General features: G+C 36.6%; 1 long non-coding RNA gene across 1 annotated transcript in view; it reads right to left on the minus strand.

The window, feature by feature from the left end:
- Window positions 1-7,674: 7,674 nt before the first annotated feature.
- The window catches only part of LOC110134753 (uncharacterized), a 75,565-nt gene continuing 64,705 nt past the window's right edge, over window positions 7,675-18,534 (minus strand). The window contains exon 3 of the long non-coding RNA XR_011485077.1: window positions 7,675-7,876. This is a non-coding gene — a long non-coding RNA (uncharacterized lncRNA). The remainder of the gene's footprint in view (window positions 7,877-18,534) is intronic.

Raw genomic sequence — 18,534 nt, forward strand, 5'->3', positions numbered from 1 at the left:
ATGAGGTGAAGCCTCCTAGGCTTTTGACTTTTTGTCACCATATCTAAAACCTGCTTGAGAGAGTTTTGCTATGGATGGATGCAGTGGTTTGCAAAAGTGCCCCCAACTTTCTATTCCTCCCTGTGCTCATGTCCTTTGCAGTATAAATGTGCAGTTCTGCCCAGGAGGTGCAGTCTATTTCCCCACTCTGAATTTGGGCTGGCCCTGTGTTCCACTTTTGCTGGTACAAGGCTTTGGACAGAGATGCTGGGCAAGCTTCAGAATATCCTGGGTTTACTCTACCCGGACTTTGTGTAATATTTGATGTGCTGTTATCCAAAGTTTGTTTTCTGTATATATATAGAAAGAGTGGGAAATTTTTAGAATTTGGAAACTTCTTTCACCCCTTTCATAAATCCTCTCTTTCAAGATCATTTTCTCAGTAGGATCTCAAAAAAAAAAAAAATCTTTGAGATTCAATCAGAACAGTGATCTGTTTGCACTAGTTGTATCTGTCAACTCTCGCAGGGAGTATACGGCATTCAAACACTGTGTGGTGAGCCACAAGTCACCACATGGTATTAAATAGAAATCTGAAGAATTTTTCAAGGTAATTTTTATCTCCAGGTAGAGCCAATACTGAGTGAAATTTTTATGAGTTTTGAAGCTTACTGATCAATAATAAAAATGATCTCTGCGAAGCTTTCTCCACTTACAGAATACTGTTCTCAATAGAAGGGCTTCCCGGGTGGCACAGTGATAAAAAAAAAAATCCATCTGCCAGTGCAGGAGACACGAGAGATGTGGCTTCAATCCCTGGGTCAGGTACATCCCCTGGAGGAGGAAATGACAATCCAGTCCAGTATTCTTGACTGGAAAATACCATGGACAGAGGAGCCTGGCACTCTGCACTCCATGGGGTTGCAAAGTTGGACACAACTGAGTACACACACACACACACACACAAACACACACGTGCATTCTTAATATATCTCCTTTAGATACTTAAAATGTCTGTAAGGCAGGGAAGGTATGCATCAAGTTCTCTATATAAAAGGAAACTGAGTCTTAGAAATATTTTTTAAGTGGAAGACCTTGATGAGTCCATTTCAACTTCTCTGGCTTAGAATATTCTTCTTCTCATTCTGAGGAAGAATTGCAGCAGGAGAAACAGCATGCACATGTTTGAATATAATACAAGGTAGAATGTACTAAAATATATAGAATAAGAAAATACAGTGTGGTAGCAATTTAGAGGAGGGAGGAAGTCATTTCTGTCTGACAGATCAAAAGCGGTATTTGAATTGAGCTCTGCAGAAAAGGAGGTTAGCTCAGGAATGTAACAATGAATGGACATTATAGACATCTATTAATGTAATATATTATGTGGACTGGATTTAAAAAGCAAAAATATACAACACAGAAAAAGCAATTGTATGGATTTAACATTAATTTAAAAAACTAATAGCAAACAGAAAATACCAGATACCCTTCTTAATTAAGTAACAAGTGCCTTTTGAAAACCTATATCAAATTTAATGGTAAAATTAAGTAATCATCATATTTAACGGTAAAATTTCAAAAGCATTCCACTTAAATCAGGAGCATGGCAAGGAGGTCTTCCATGGCCCAGAGTGAGGTGAGGCCAGTAAAGACAAGGCCAATGTTTACACGATCCTCTGAGGCAGTGACCCTTTAAAATTCACACCTAGACCTAATGCTAGATATTCTAAACAATAAAATCAAAGACATGTAATTAGTAAGATGACTATAAATAAGGCACATGAATACAAAGAGAGACAAAGTTATCTGGATCACTCTGCTATACAGTAGAAATTAATACAACATTGCAAATCAACCTCAGTAAATATTTTTTAGAAGAACAGTTTTCTTCACCATTCAGATTAGTGCATACTATTTCCTTCTCCATACTCTTCTGCTCTGACCCCATTTAATAAATCGCCCTATGCATTTAAGGAGTTTTCTCAGCAGTGTCGTAGTTGAGAGTGTCCTCAGCTAGGGATCTGCCTTCTGTGCCAAGGGGTCCTATGCGATTCGATACTTGGCGACACCTGTCACCACTCATATTAATTCCTGCTGCTACCAAATTACAGACGTAACTACTCTTGAGGTTCCTGTTATCGAGTGAAGCATCTGGGCACTGGGTCCTGTGACTGTCCCCACATGGATGTCTACTCGATGTGTCAAAACGGCACTAAACTTGGACGTACATGAGAGCAGTCAGCATACTGGAACTGTATTTGTGAGCGTATTATACTCTTCATTGTGTATGATGTCTCCTCAACATCTTCCTGAGCTTTTAGAAGAGTTTTTCTTTTACAGGCTTTGTACTTCAGCCATACTATTTCTGGAGTTCCGTCCTGGGCCCGTAACAGATGGATCAGAGGACATTTTTGAGTGACAGGTACCATGCAGCGCTTTGAATTGCCCCCCTCTCTTACAAGAGGCTTATGAGAGGCTTTCTCATCGTGCACGATTATGAGCTGTCCCTCTCAAAGTAAATTCTTCTCAAGGACTCTTTGCACCTCATGCAAAAAGTACTTCTGGCCTATCCATCCAGTCAATCTGCCAGACAAGTTGTGCCACAGTTAAACATAGCTTAGACCCTACTGAGAAAGTGTATGAATTCCAATCTTATAAGAAATCCTTTTGTCAGTTATTAAGCTTGACAAGAAGGTATATATTATAAATATACTATATTAGTTATATATTAGTTAAATATATATATTATTATATGTATATATAAGTTAAAGCTAATGAAATACAGACTCAATTCTCAAGCTCTTATTAATGAAAAGATACAAAAGGGTACTTTAGCCTTTCTAGTACTTCATCTAGTCACCTATCTTTAAGGTGCAAATATGTAGCAATAATAATATAATATCTACTAGTTGCATTTCATGAAAATAACAGCAGTGGCTAAAATATCCAATACTTTGTACCAGAGTGTACATATGTCAGTAGCCTGGACTTTGCTAAAGAAATGGCATTAAGAAATTCCCCAAATGAGAGTCTTTTAGGAAAATGCCCTTGGAAAGAAACGTTCTTATATTTAACAGCCTAGATTTTTATGGTTGAAAGCATGGCTTCAGAGAAAGACTTGAGTTTGAAGTCTTTCTTTCTTTCTTTCTTTTTTTTTTACTGACTCTGTGATCTTACATAATTACTTAAATTCTCCCACACTCCAATTTGCCTTAAAATTGGACTTATAATTTCATAGATGATTTTTTTAATCAAGATTTAGTAAGATAATGTCTTTGTGTACTTAGCATAGTCACTAGCCTATAGACAATACTCAATTAACAGTCACCGTTTTTATTTTTAAAACATTTTTCAAATAGTTCTTCCCAACTTTGTTGGAACCTCCTTTGGATTTTACTCTATTATCTGTAAAAATTGAGATGTATAAATTACTAAAGATATTAAGCATTGCCCATTCTTCTTTTATTCATTTCTCTGATTTATATGAAGTTAAACTTGCTGGAAGCTGATTTGGTCACATTAAAACAATATGTAATCTTTTCAAGTTTTCTTAGAAAGATTTCTTACCTTGTGGATTCTCAGATATGCCTTTCATATATGCAAAGTGAAGGAGAGAACGTTCAACTTTAAATCAATTAGGAGAAACATGAAGACATAAATTTTAAAGGTGCGCAACAAAGTCCTATAGTGTATGCTGGATTTTTCAACTTTGGGTGAAATTATAACTCATAGCATTTTCAGCAATGCAGCGAAGGCCATGGGGAGTTATAATTAGACAGATACTAAAATGAGGTCAGTATTAAATGTTTCATACTTTCAATGTGTCTGACAATCTTACATAAAGCAGATGTCTCCTAAGAAAGAATTGACGTGGATGGCTGGGCTTGGCAAACCACCAGCGCATGAAAAACATACCTTTAAGGACAGCCAAAATCAACCTCTTTTATCAGTCCCAAAGAAATGTGTTTCTGGAGCCGGATTCTCTGGCTCAGAGATTGATTCAGCTGTATTCAAAATAAAGACCGAGATCATGCACATCAATTTCACTTAATTAGCCTTTTACATGACTTTCATTTCTGTGAAGTTGGCTAATTAACTACATGCTTGCAAATCAACTCTCCTTTTCCTCTCTCTTGAGTTCACAGGCGTTTTTGCTCTCAGACTCACTAAAATCAGCTCTGCTAACATCTCTTCTTCCGCAGCGATTCAAGCTTGAGGGGAGTACCCCATTGAGATACAGTAGCTGCACTATTAATTTTGTGCTATACTTTCCTCTCTCTGGGAAACAAGCTATTCAATTCGTGAGATCGCTCTGAGGCAGTGTGTTTATGTTGTTGAGCAGATTTATGTAGCGCCTGCATTGAACAACTGACTATGCTGGCTGGAAATTACTACACTTGCCACAGATATGAATTTTAAATAAAATTGTTTCAAAGCCTATTTAAGTAAATGAAAAGAGCCCTCTCCATTACCAAAATGAATGCTATCTCGTGTTTCCATACAGAGTTGTTTCTTTTTTCTTAAATGAAGTGTGATTTTATCTTCATGGCAGAGTTTCTGTCATTGTCAAATGCGTCAAATACATTTTGGTTGATTAGGATATTAGTGTGAAATGACTGATAGCATTGTAGTCTCTGACTCCTTCCAAACAACCATGTTGGGAAACTTATAAATGACTCCCAGACCGTACTGTAGCTTATCATCTGTTGCCTCAGTCAGTCAAATGTTTTTCTGGAAAGAAGTCACGTTTCTTCTCAGTTAACCTGCAAGTTTGATTTTTAGTTCCACATAACTGGCATTAATACTTATTAGCTCTCCTTTTGAGAACAATTAAGAGCTATTTCCATTACCCATTTTGGAGAGGAACGGGGATGTAAACTCTAAGATCTGAAACCAGTGTAGTTCTCTTATTTGGATTACCACCCTGAGTTATAAAGGGTCTAGTATAAGTTTGTCGTTTTATCATAAAGTCATTGCTTTGCCCTACAGACTATGCTGTTTCAAGTATTAAACGGTACCCTGGGTGAATAAATGTCAAACATAATCAAAATGCTCATAAATACTGCTAGAATATTGGAATAGGTACAATGAAATTTTCTGTTGCAATTTACCCAAATCTCTGTATGGTTAACATTCCTATAATTAAAAAATAAACTCCTTTCCAGGAATTACTTTAGCAAAGAGTTGCAAGTCATAACATATTAAATAGCAGAAAAATGCCATTAAATCCTAAAAATGTAACTCATCAGGAAAAGAAAGAAATTTAGTCATTTAAAACTGACAGTAGAAATTTAATCAGGGGTGTAATAATAATTCCACACATAATAATTCACCCAAATTATATAGATCATGATTTTTTTTGTAGATGAATTTTGAGACTCAGCAGGTAACGATTAGCTGACCTTAGCTGACGTATCAGGGGAAAGATAGATACTGAAACAATTTTGGTTCAAGACTTGACCTCTAGCAAACAATAGCCTCAGTTCAATTCAGTTCAGTCGCTCAGTTGTGTCCGACTCTTTGCGATCCCATGGACTGCAGCACTCCGGGCCTCCATGTCCATCACCAACTCCCGGAGTCTACCCAAACCCGTGTCCATTGAGTTGGTGATGCCATCCAGCCATCTCATCCTCTGTCGTCCCCTTATCCTCCTGCCTTCAATCCCTCCCAGCATCAGGGTCTTTTCCAGTGAGTCAGCTCTTTGCATCAGGTAGCCAAAGTATTGGAGGTTCAGCTTCAACATCAGTCCTTTCAATGAACACCCAGAACTGATCTCCTCTAGAATGGACTGGTTGGATTTCTTTGCAATCCAAGGGACTCTCAAGAGTCTTCTCCAACACCACAGTTCAAAAGCATCAATTCTTTGGCGCTCAGCTTTCTTTATAGTCCAACTCTCACATCCATACATGACCACTGGAAAAACCATAGCCTTGACCAGACGGACCTTTGTTGGCAAAGTAATGTCTCTGCTTTTTAATATGCTGTCTAGGTTGGTCATAACTTTCCTTCCAAGGAGTAAGCATCCCTTAATTTCATGGCTGCAGTCACCATCTGCAGTGATTTGGGAGCCCCCCAAAATAAAGTCAGCACTGTTTCCACTGTTTCCCCATCTATTTGCCATGAAGTGATGGGACCAGATGCCATAATCTTAGTTTTCTGAATGTTGAGCTTTAAGCCAACTTTTTCACTCTCCTCTTTCTCTTGCATGAAGAGGCTGTTTAGTTCCTCTTCGCTTTCTGCCATAAGGGTGGTGTCATCAGTGTATCTAGGTTATTGGTATTTCTCCCGGAAATCTTGATTCCAGCTTGTGCTTCCTCCAGTCCAGTGTTCTCATGATGTACTCTAAATATAAGTTAAATAAGCACTTGACAATATACAGCCTTGATGTACTCCTTTTCCTATTTGGAACCAGTCTGTTGTTCCATGTCCAGTTCTAACTGTTGCTTCCTGACCTGCATACCGATTTCTCAAGAGGTAGGTCAGATGGCCTGGTATTCACATCTCTTTCAGAATTTTCCAATTTGTTGTGATCCACAAAGTCAAAGGCTATACAACCTAAAAAATCGTAGGATACCAGGTCAGAGTATACAACAAAAACTCAATGTATGCATATATGGAGTTCACTAATTTCATATAAATGAGGTTTTATATATAATGCATATAAATTATATGAGATTCAATAAATCCATGTCTCTAGCCAGAGGGATAGAACTGCCTCAAATAGCATTTAATACAGTATGCATTTTTTAAAAATGCCTTATATTTTAGTAAAAGAGTAGTGCTGGTAAAGACCAGCCTTAGACAGTAAGTGACTGTGGAATCTTGTACAAATTGTTCGGATAAGGTAGGTAAGCATAGTGTTAAAACCACTGATTTTGAAATCTGACAGAATTTCACATCCCAAATCTGCCCCTTAATCAATATACCATCTTAGGCAAAATACTTAACTTCTTGGAATTTGGCAGTTTCATTTGTAAGACAGAGATAATGATATGTATTTCAAGATATTATTAAAGGTTAAGTGAGCTAATCTTGTGAAGTGCTTAGTTCAGCTCCAGGACGAGAGAAAGCATTCAATAAATTTGCATCATCTCAGATGAACTGTAATCTCACAGAAGACAGGAGGCATGCCTTATATGTCTCTTGTATCCTCCATAGGCTTTATCATACTGTCTGGCAAACAGTAGGCTTTTCTCTGCATACTTAGAAATTCTTCTCACACTTCTAATATGCATGCTTTCACATAAACTGTTGACTAAATGTGACTACACTGAAAATGCAGATTTGTCACTTAGAAGATTAGCTCTGTGCCAGCTTTTCTTTTACAGTATTTAACCAAAGTTATTTGTAGACAACCCAGGAAGGAACATAGAGAAATTTCTCTTAAGTTCTCTCCATTTAAGAAAGGCCAACTACACAGTGAAAAATGAAAAACTGGGTTCCATGTAAGCTACTCAGGTGCTATTTCCTTTTCTTGAGGATAATATCTATACAGAGCTGATGGCTTTTAAAGACATAAACTGTTAACCAATTTCCTTCCTCCTTCAGTGGTCTGTAAATTGGCTAGCTGTGGAAAACATTGTAAAGATTTGCTCTCAAATGTTATCACACCTCATGTGGCCATTTAAGAAAACACATCCTGCACACAATTGAGACAGCAACAGTAGAATTTTATTGAGAGCTGAATTCTGGAAGGATATATGTCTTTATAAAATGCTCATATACAGTGTTTATCTCTGTGCTTATGGCAATTTTCATTTTTTTTCTTTAACGTAGGCCCAGTTGTAGAGACAAGAGGAAAACAATTATTTTACTTTATACATCTCATTGACAAGAAGTGGCAAATTTGATGGTGTGTCTAATCTTGGAGAGCAATGCTCTTTTTGAAGTGTTCCTGGAAGAGAAATGCAAAGATTTTTTGACAGCTAATCATTGGTGCCTCTTTGTATCTAATGACAAACCAGTAGTATCAGTCACAAATAAAAGTGATATAAAATTCTTCAAGTAAGTTAAAAATCAGTCCTCTTAGTACTTCTGTGTCACTAATGTCTGTGTATACTATTAAAATAAAAATTTGAGTAGCTAAATGACATAGACATGGTGCTCTTATTAATCATTTGACAGAGGTGACATCCTAGTACGTGTATTTCAGAATTTCTCTGATTGTAAATTTTCTTCTCTGATCATAAAATTACTTCAGTATAACATATGAGAAATTTAGGAAAGTATAAAGAGGAGTGTAAAATTACTCTGAAACCTACTTTTAGAAATGGCTAATATTAGAATTGTTGTAGTTACTTCCACTATGGAGTCAATAAGTGTGAGTGTATAGGTTTTTCCTTCCTCAAATTTGTGACTACTCTGTACACATCATGTGGATTATGTCCACAAATAATAATTCTGTACAAAGTTTGATTATGCTTATTTTCACCTAATAAAAAAATTGTGTTCCTAAGGTATTACACAATCTTGCTAACAGGTTTTGAAGGTTACGGAGCATTCTGGCCTATGGGAAAACAACAAACATTATCAATTTAGTTCAGTTCAGTCACTCAGTTGTGTCAAACTCTTTGCAACCCCGTGGACTGCAGCACACCAGGCTTTCCTGTCCATCACCAACTCCCCAAGCCTAGTCAAACTAGTCAAAATCCATCAGGGCTTCCCTGGAGACTCAGACAGGAAAGAATCTGCCTGCAATGCGAGAGACCTGGGTTTGATCCCCGTCTTGGGAACATCCCCTGGAGGAGGGCATGGCAACCCACTCCAGTATTCTTGCCCGGAAAATCCTCACAGACAGAGGAGTTTGGTGGGCTACAGTCCATGGGATCGCAAGGAGTCTGACATGACAGTGATTAAGCAAACCACAGCATGTCCATCGAGTCAGTGACGCCATCCAACCATCTCATCGTCCGTTGTCCCCATCGCCTCCTGCCTTCAATCTTTCCCAGCATCAGGGTCTTTTCCAATGAGACAGTTCTTTGCATCAGGTGGCCAAAGTATTGGAGTTTCAGCTTCAGCAACAGTCCTTCCAATGAATATTCAGGACTGATTTCCTTTAGGATGGACTGGTTGGATTTCCTTGCAGTCCAAGGGACTCTCAAGAGTCTTCTCCAACACCACAGTTCAAAAGCATCAATTCTTCAATGCTCAGCTTTCTTTATGGTCCAACTCTCACATCCATACATGACCACTGGAAAAACCATAGACTTGACCAGATGGACCTTTTTTGGCAAAGTAATGTCTCTGCTTTTTAATATGCTGTCTAGGTTGGTTATAGCTCTTCTTCCAAGGAACAAGCATCTTTTAATTTCAGGGCTGCAGTCACCATCTGCAGTGATTTTGGAGCCCCCAAAAATAAAGTCTGCCACTATCTACATTGTTTCCCCATTTGCATGAAGGATGGGACCTGACGACATGATCTTAGTTTTTTGAATGTTGAGTTTTAAGCCAACTTTTTCACTCTTCTCTTTCACTTTCAAGAGGCTCTTTATTCTTTGCAAACATTTTAACTTTCTGTATTTTGAGGGGTACTTAGATTATTTTCATTTTTATATTATCATAAGTAGCACTGGAATCATTGTACTTGTATACAGTCTGAGTGCATTTCAAATTATTTCACTAGGACAGATAAGTTAAAGTGGAATCACTAGGTAGACAATGAAGAAATTGTTTCTGATACTTGATATGTATCACCAAACTCACTTCCAAAAAGACAACAAATATATATTTTTATGAGTGACATATGAGAGAAATATTTCACTTGTTTCACTTCATTCTTCCATAAAATATTTTATTGGCAAAAATAATACATCTTTTTCTTTTAATTTTCATACTTTAAGCCTCTAGTGAAGCTGAATATGTCTACAACTGTATTGACCAGTTTATTTCCTAATTGTTAAAATGTTTCTAATGGAATATGGAACTCATATGTTAATATTTGAGAACATTTAAATGTTAAAGGTAATGACTTTAAGAAGTAAACACAATATTTTCCTCAGTTTGTTTTATTTGCCCTTTAAGGCATTGTTTATCTTCTTACTTTGAATATTATTTTTTTTCAGAAATCTTTTCACTATCATATTTTAAAGGAATATTCTGTTTTAGTATTATTTCATAAATATTCATCTTCACTATCTAATTTCAATTTCTTACAGATTTAACTCAACATAATAAACTGTTAATGAATTCATGCTTTGATGATTATTAAAAATAAGTTTAAATTCTGTCTCTACCATTCTAATTTTGTTATTAAAAATTGGAAACAACAAAACAATGGACTGTAAAATGTTTTACGTTCAATTTTAAAATTAAATTATGAATATAAATCATTTGCCTTGTGCCTCATACACCTAAGCACTCAATTCCTGCTGTCATTTTTGATGAAAAGATGATAGTTTGTAAAACTTCTTTAGACTCTCTGTTCATGTAGTGGGCCTTCTACTTTGGGGGGTTGTTAATGAAGGGAATATATGTGAGTGTGTTGCAGGATTTTTGGTTTTCTTTAATCTGGAGCTAGTTTTCATTATATAAATTCTTTAATAATGAAAAAATATGATAATTCTATTTGCCCTACCAATGTAATTAAGTATATTAATAATTGTTTGTTTAATATTATCATTATTACATTCCAGAAATAACACTTTGCATGTTTTTCATGAATTATTAGAATATTTTTAGACTAAGGTTGTAGTATTTGTTTTAACTTTAAAATCTGTATTCTTATAGTAACAAGTCTCCAATTGTCCAACTTAGGGCTTTTCTTATCACGTTTTGGTATCCAAATTTAGGGTAATCATATGTAATAATTTTCTAATATATATGCATGCGTGCTTAGTTGCTTCAGTCATGTCTGACTCTTTGTGACCCCATGGACTATAGCTTGCCAGAGTCCTCAGTCCATGGGATTTCCCATGCAAGAATACTAGAGTGGGTTGCCATTTTCTATGTTGTATATAATTATATATACTTATTATATGTTTATTTTTTTCTGGCTTGTTAAAAATAATTTCTGCATTCATATGAAACCTGCTCCATATTTTTTAATTGAAGAAATGGTGCCCAATATCTCATGGATTCCCATATCAGAGTATATTTCAGCACTACCTGAGAAGCATTATACTAGGGGTTGTACCTGAGAATTTATACTTTATCAAGTTTTCTGCTTTACTCTCAAGGGTAGTAGCTCTGTGGACCTGAGTTTGGAGCCACTGAACAGTTTTTCTTAGTGTTTTTATCTCAGTTCTGTGTGTGTGTGTGGGTGTGTATGTGGATGGAAACTCTGTTTTTCCTTTTGGCTTTGGGAATCCCAGAGGCAAGTTGAAAACTTATCACAGGAAATCTTCTCCTATACTGCCAATCTGACCTCGTTTTCCCTGGCTTGACCCTACTGTTTCCTCTATGTTGTTTCTATCTTCACATACATGGTACACTACCAATTTATTTTAGCTATTTTATAAATTACTCTTAGATTAAAGAAGTATTTACATACTAACAAGCTCAATGGAGACAGATTTTTTTTTCTGTGCTATTCCCCAGCACATCCTCAACAGCTTCAACAGAATAGGAACTGACATATAGAGTGGCCACTCGATACATTTGCTGAATGAATAAACAAGAGAATAAATCAGTGACTGTGAAAAGTTTGCTGCTGTTGTTGTTCAGTCACTGAAGTCATGTCTGACTCTGCGGCCACATTGATTTTAGCCCAGCAGACTCCTCTGTCCATGGGATTCTTGAGGCAAGAATGCTTGAGTGGGTTGCCATTCCCTTCTCCAGAGGATCTTCCCAAACCAGGGATTGAACTCAGGTCTCCTACTTTGCAGGAAGACTTTTTTTTTTTTTTTTTTTTACCACTGAGCCACCAGGAAAGCCCATGAGATGAGTGAGAAGTTAAGAAAAATACACAAAGATGCTATTCTTAAAAATTAGTGACAATAACTCACATTGCCTTGTCATGGATATCTGTGTAGCTACCTCCTCTTCTCTGTTTTCTATTTCTAGAATTCTTGCAATTATGGTCAATTGTTTTTATCTATTTTTTTCTCTCTTGGAGTCGTCAAGGAAGAGGCTATGCTTTTGGCATTATTTAAACCAGTTTTAAATTATGTACTTAAATAGTCTGTTGAAATTGTTTATTCAGATGCCTTTGTCTAAGACCAATAATTTCCCCTTGAGCATTATCTTTCTCATTGCCTACTAGTATATAGAATAACACAGGCTTATTTTAGCATACAATGAAAAGTTTCCATGGAAATTTAGGATAAAATATGAGTGTAAAAAAGTGTTGGCAGTATAACTTATTGTCCTAACAAGAACACTTCTGAAGGTAAACTGATGAACTATTGAAAATTTAAGCCAGGACAATAGGCCTAAACTAGGATGACCCAGGTCAAACTGAAATGTGAGGCTGCCCTAGTCTAAAGTAGGTTAAGGCACTGAGAACTTCCTTTTGGAGAAAAGCTTTTGGCTGTGTTCCCAGGTCCCTGCAATGTAAATTAATGTTCCTTTGCACAAGGGGCTATTAGTGGAAACATTTGTAAATCTGCTGTGACTATGATGTTTCTAAAGAGAAAGTACAATACCTCTTTTTTGTGTGATTCATTCATACTTATCATTTAGGCTCAATATTTCAAGTCCTCCTGTTATAAGCACTTCTCAGAATTTCACATCACTGTGAAAAGATGGATGTTTTATTAAATGTTTAGTTAACCTTTCCTCTTCCAAAATATATGTGCTGTGAATGCAAGCACTGTTTTTTGTTTTCTGCTATCATATCCCTTGCACCTCCAATAATAGTCCCTGAAAAAATGCGTTAAAAAATGTTTAAAAAATAAGTAAGTGTGATGGGCTCCAGTTTCATCCATTTCATTAGAACTAATTCAAATGAATTCTTTTTAATAGCTGAGTAATATTCCATGGTGTATATAAACCACAGCTTCCTCATCCATTCGTCTGCTGATGGGCATCTAGGTTGCTTCCATGACCTGGCTATTATAAACAGTGCTGTGATGAACATTGGGGTGCACGTGTCTCTTTCAGATCTGGTTTCCTTGGTGTGTATGCCCAGAAGTGGGATTGCTGGTTAGTATGGCAGTTCTAATTCCAGTTTTTTAAGAAATCTCCACACTGTTCTCCATAGTGGCTATACTAGTTTGCATTCCCACCAACAGTGTAAGAGGGTTCCCTTTTCTCCACACCCTCTCCAGCATTTATTGCTTGTAGACTTTTGGATAGCAGCCATCCTGACTGGCATGTAATGGTACCTCATTGTGGTTTTGATTTGCATTTCTCTGATAATGATTGATGTTGAGCATCTTTTCATGTGTTTGTTAGCCATCTGTATGTCTTCTTTGGAGAAATGTCTGTTTAGTTCTTTGGCCCATTTTTTGAAGCCAGAAAGATAAAGACCAATACAGTATACTAATGCATATATATGGAATTTAGAAAGATGGTAAAGATAACCCTATATGCAAAACAGAAAAAAGAGACACAGAGGTACAGAACAGAATTTTGGACTCTGTGGGAAAAGGCAAAGGTGGGATATTTCGAGAGAACAGCATTGAAACATGTATATTATCTAGGGTGAAACAGATCACCAGCCCAGGTGGGATGCATGAGACAAGTGCTCGGGCCTGATGCACTGGGAAGACCCAGAGGAATCGGGTGGAGAGGGAGGTGGGAGGGGGGACCGGGATGGGGAACACATGTAAATCCATGGCTGATTCATGTCAATGTATGACAAAAAGCACTAGAATATTGTAAAGTAATTAGCCTCCAACTAATAAAAATAAATGGAAAAAAAAATAAGTGAATGAATCTCTTTTGTTTTAGCCCCACTGATTATTTCAATTTTCTTTTTTTTTTCCCTCAATTTTCTTGTGAAAATTAATTTTGAAATCTATGAAAGACTTTGAGAGGCAAGTGGAATTAGGGCTCTTTTTTTGGAGGGGGGTGTCTGCCAACCATTTTTCCACCTGAAGTTCCAGTTTCTCCAAGAGAAATTTTGTAGTCTTGTTTTCATGGCATTATTTCACTGATAAATTTCAGGTAACATATACGAAGATGGGGAGTAACAAAGAGGTCATAAGAACAAAAGATGTTCAAAATAAAGGTAAGTTTTTATACAAGGTGCTTTTGGCTAATGTAGCCATCCTGGCAATTTTTTTTTAGAGTGTCTCTAATATGTGTACAGATGCATTTTGACTTTTACATACCAGTAAACTTTTGATAAAGAATTGTTGATGAAGGAAAACGATAGCTTACTCCTATCAAATAATTTAAAACTTGTATTTTTCTTAGTGTGTGCATTCATTTTGTCTGAGAGAATTGTATTCTACAAAATAGAATTCTAGAGTCAAAATTATCTATCATAAAAGACACTTAAAACAATTCAGGAAATCAAACCAAAAGAAATACCTGTTGTTATATATATGTAAGCCATAATTCTTAGTCTAAGATTTTGCTTACAAGGTACCCAGAGCAGAAAATAAATTAAAATTCTAATTCTTAATATATTTCTAAGTGGTTTATGGTTTGAATAGAACCTATACTAGGTAGGTAGTCATTTTAGCATTTAATTTCAGTTCAGTTTGTTGTAACGAACATTGCCAGGCACAGTTCTACAAAGTATGAGCAGCAATATGAAATTTAAGCCTCAATTAGGTAGGGTCAAGAGTCAAGTAGGGTAAGCGAACATCTAGCAACCTGGTTTAAGGAGATGCAACTATTTTGCACCAGGATACTGCTATATCGCAAATCTCTGGTTAAATAATCATCTCGATACGGTTCCAGTTAAAATGCAACTACATTATCCCCAAGATAAGTTTAGACATCAAGCAGTTACCAGCTGTGGTTGCGTGAGCACAGACCTTATCCTAGAGCAGAGAGGACAATTTTTAAGAGATTGAGAAGAGAAAAGAGGAAATGGAGTGAAAAGAGCACCTTATTAGGAGAACTAATCATTATGTTTACCCACTATATTCTCCATGAGCGAAGGACGTCTACCTCAGTCATCAATGAGCAAGCCCACAATAACATTTAATATGCATTTTGTAATTGTCTTCTGCATTAGTTAATTAATGGATAGATGGGTGAATGAATAAACAAACATGATTACTTGAAGCAATATGAAGGCTTGTGATCCACATGGCGGACAGACAGATGTAAGGAAGAATTACACCCGAACATGATTATTTGTTTATCTGATGAAAATTTAAGGCAGCAACTGGAAATGAATTTTCAGTCTCCACATTATTGCTAAGTACCAGAGACACCAATTTTTTTTGCCCTTATGTTGATTCCAGTTATTCTTGCTTGGAAAATTCCATGGACAGAGGAGCCTGGTGGGCTACAGTCCAGGGGGGTCACAAAGAGTTGGACATGACTGAGCACACAGACATATTGAGTTTGTGGTTATATTTTCTAGATTCTTTTGGGAATGATGGAAGGGAAGATCCATTCTTTATTTTGTTAAAAAGGGAGATTGATTCAGGTTTTGCCTCATCTGTGATATCTGGATACTAACCTCAGCAACTGGTTCAACAAATGTGGTCCAATGGGGCATCCCTGGGCGGTCATCAAGAGTCTGCACACAGATTGGTTCACTCCTACTGGGGTCTCACTCTGAGGGCCTCACACCTATAACCATAGCCGTTCTCCAAATCTGCTTCTGTTCAATCTGCTCTGGAACTTTTGACTTCTGTTTGCCACCATGAAACTGGCCTCTAAAATTCATCTGCTTTCTTCATCTGTTTTCTTGGACAAGGAAGTTGGATTGGGAAGATTCAACCACCAAATCCCTGACATGTTTTAAAATTTGCTTGGAGAGAGATTGCCACTTTTTTGGTATTTTAAAGCTCAACATTAAGAAAACAAAGACCATGGCATCTGGTCCCATCACTTCATGGCAAATAGATGGAGAAACAGTGGAAACAGTGGCAGACTTTATTTTCTTGGGCTTCAAAATCACTGCAGATGGTGATTGCAGCCATGAAATAAAGACGCTTGCTCCTTGGAAGAAAAGCTATGACCAACCTAGACAGCATATTAATAAGCATTACTTTGCCACAAAGGTCTGTCTAGTCAAGGCTATGGTTTTTCTAGTAGTCATGTATGGATGTGAAAGTTGGACTATAAAGAAAGCTAAGCACCGAAGAATTGATGCTTTTGAACTGTGATGTTGGAGAAGACTCTTGAGAGTCCCTTGGACTGCAAGGAGATCCAACCAGTCCATCCTAAAGGAGATCAGTCCTGGGTGTTCATTGGAAGGACTGATGCTGAAGCTGAAACTCCAACACTTTGGCCACCTGATGCGAAGAGTTGACTCATTGGAAAAGACCCTGATGCTGGGAAAGATTGAGGGCAGGAGGAGAAGGGGACGACAGAGGATGAGATGGTTGGATGGCATCACCGACTCGATGGACATGAGTTTGAGTAACTGTGGGAGTTGGTGGTGGACAAGGAGGCCTGCGTGATGCAGTCCATGGGGTCACAAAGAGTCGGACATGACTGAGTGACTGAACTGAATGGAACTGAACTGAACTGAAACGCTCTCCAATCCAACTTTCATTTTTCTCTATCTCCCCCCAAAATATAAATGTAAGTTCAGTAATTTTGGATTGTTTTAAATTATTAAAAAGGATTAAAAGAGATTGTAAATTCCTTTTCCCAAATATTGAGGAAATTGATACACTTGATTATGATTAACAGGTTTCTTATTGCCATTTTAATCTATATAGCCATGGTAAAATGGTATCATGGAATTATTATCAAAATATAAAAATATTGCTCTTTAAAATCAATCATATTCTCTCATGCTCATGACATGAAAGTGGTCAGTGATAAGATCTTTTAAATACTTAAGTAATAATGCATTGGCTAGGATATAAGAGATGAGCCAAAAAAGAGCCATTTTGTAACAAAATTTTTCCTTTTACCAAATTTTGAACAGAATTAAAGAAGCCTCCAGTGGAGATCATATCCCTTAATCTTCAAGATAAATTGGAATCTTCTAATTTTCAGTTTGGTTCTAAGAAAGTTAGAGTTCAGTTCAGTTCAGTTCAGTTCAGTCGCTCAGTCGTGTCTGACTCTTTGTGACCCCATGAATCGCAGCACGCCAGGCTTCCCTGTCCATCCCAACTCCTGGAGTTTATTCAAACTCATGCCCATCAAGTTGGTGATGCCTGTTTGTAAAACAGGTCTCGATTTCTCACTACGGATTTCACAATATTCTACCCATCAAAGTAAATACTACAGGCCACAGATTCTTTCACAGTACTTTATTTAATTTTAATTTTGCCTTGATTATAACAGAGCAGCATCTGGTGTTCTGGCAGAATATTCAAACCATTTCACTGTCAGCTAGAGGATTATCCCTTGGTGAGTTTGTTGATGGGCTGTTTGAGTTTACTTGCACTTTTAACCACCTTTACACTGTGGTGTACACTCTTCTTTCCAGGTATTTTCTATTTTCTATGATTACACATATTGGATTTTGAAAATTTAGTTTTACTACTGAAAAAAAAACCAAATGAATCATAATTTATAGTTAACTAGTGAAAGCTATTTTGCTTCAGGTGTATATCCTGCTTTATCTTATCATTGACTTTTTTTTTTCTTTTCTGATTTTTCATTTTACAACTTCACTTCTTCCCAAGATAATTTTTAGCTTTCTCCTGTTGGTTACATTTCTCAACTTTTCTATCTATAACTTTGTAATTTAATTGTGTAAAGCAATTCCCTATGATGTTAAGAGAAAAGCATTAACAAAAAGTATTAAGCAGAGATAATGTGGGCTTTTATTGTTTTCTAGATTAGTGTTGTGGCTATCATTATCATTTTATAATGCACAATATTTCTTCCATAACTATTGAGGAAATGAAAGTATTTTTTTAATAATAAAGTCTTACTTAAAACAAAGTACAGTCAGCATGGGAAAAAAATGAAAACTGGAATATTCCCAAGTCTGAGTTGAGGCATATTAAGAACAGGACAAATGAATAAATAAATGATGATTCCTAAGGGACTTACTGTGAGACACAATTCTGTGTGTGTCTGGATGTTTGGGAACTTCTATACAATTGTTACTTATCTTTTTACAAGAATTAGACTAATCAGATATGATTATAAATGATATATCTGAGAGTTAAAATGATGGAACAAAATATATAATTACAATAATAGCTTCTAAATGCATTTAATAATTATACTAATAATACATTTATTAATTTTTGGGAGAGGATTCTTTATGGGTCTCGTGCACTTCTTTGCTTCTTGTATCTACAGATAATAGTTGTCCTTTTGCCCTTGTTTACATTCTCAGAAGTGTTGTGTAGGGAAAAGCTTGGAATATAGATACTGTCTTTTAATTTCATGGCTGCAGTCACCATCTGCAGTGATTTGGGAGCCCAGTCTGTCATTGTTTCCACTGTTTCCCCATCTATTTGCCATGAAGTGATGGGACCAGATGCCATGATCTTCATTTTTTGAATGCTGAGTTTTAAGCCAGCTTATTTACTCTCTTTCACTTTCACCAGAAGGCTCTTTAGTTTCTCT

The sequence above is a fragment of the Odocoileus virginianus genome, chromosome 3 (assembly GCF_023699985.2).
Source record: "Odocoileus virginianus isolate 20LAN1187 ecotype Illinois chromosome 3, Ovbor_1.2, whole genome shotgun sequence".
NCBI lineage: Eukaryota > Metazoa > Chordata > Mammalia > Artiodactyla > Cervidae > Odocoileus > Odocoileus virginianus.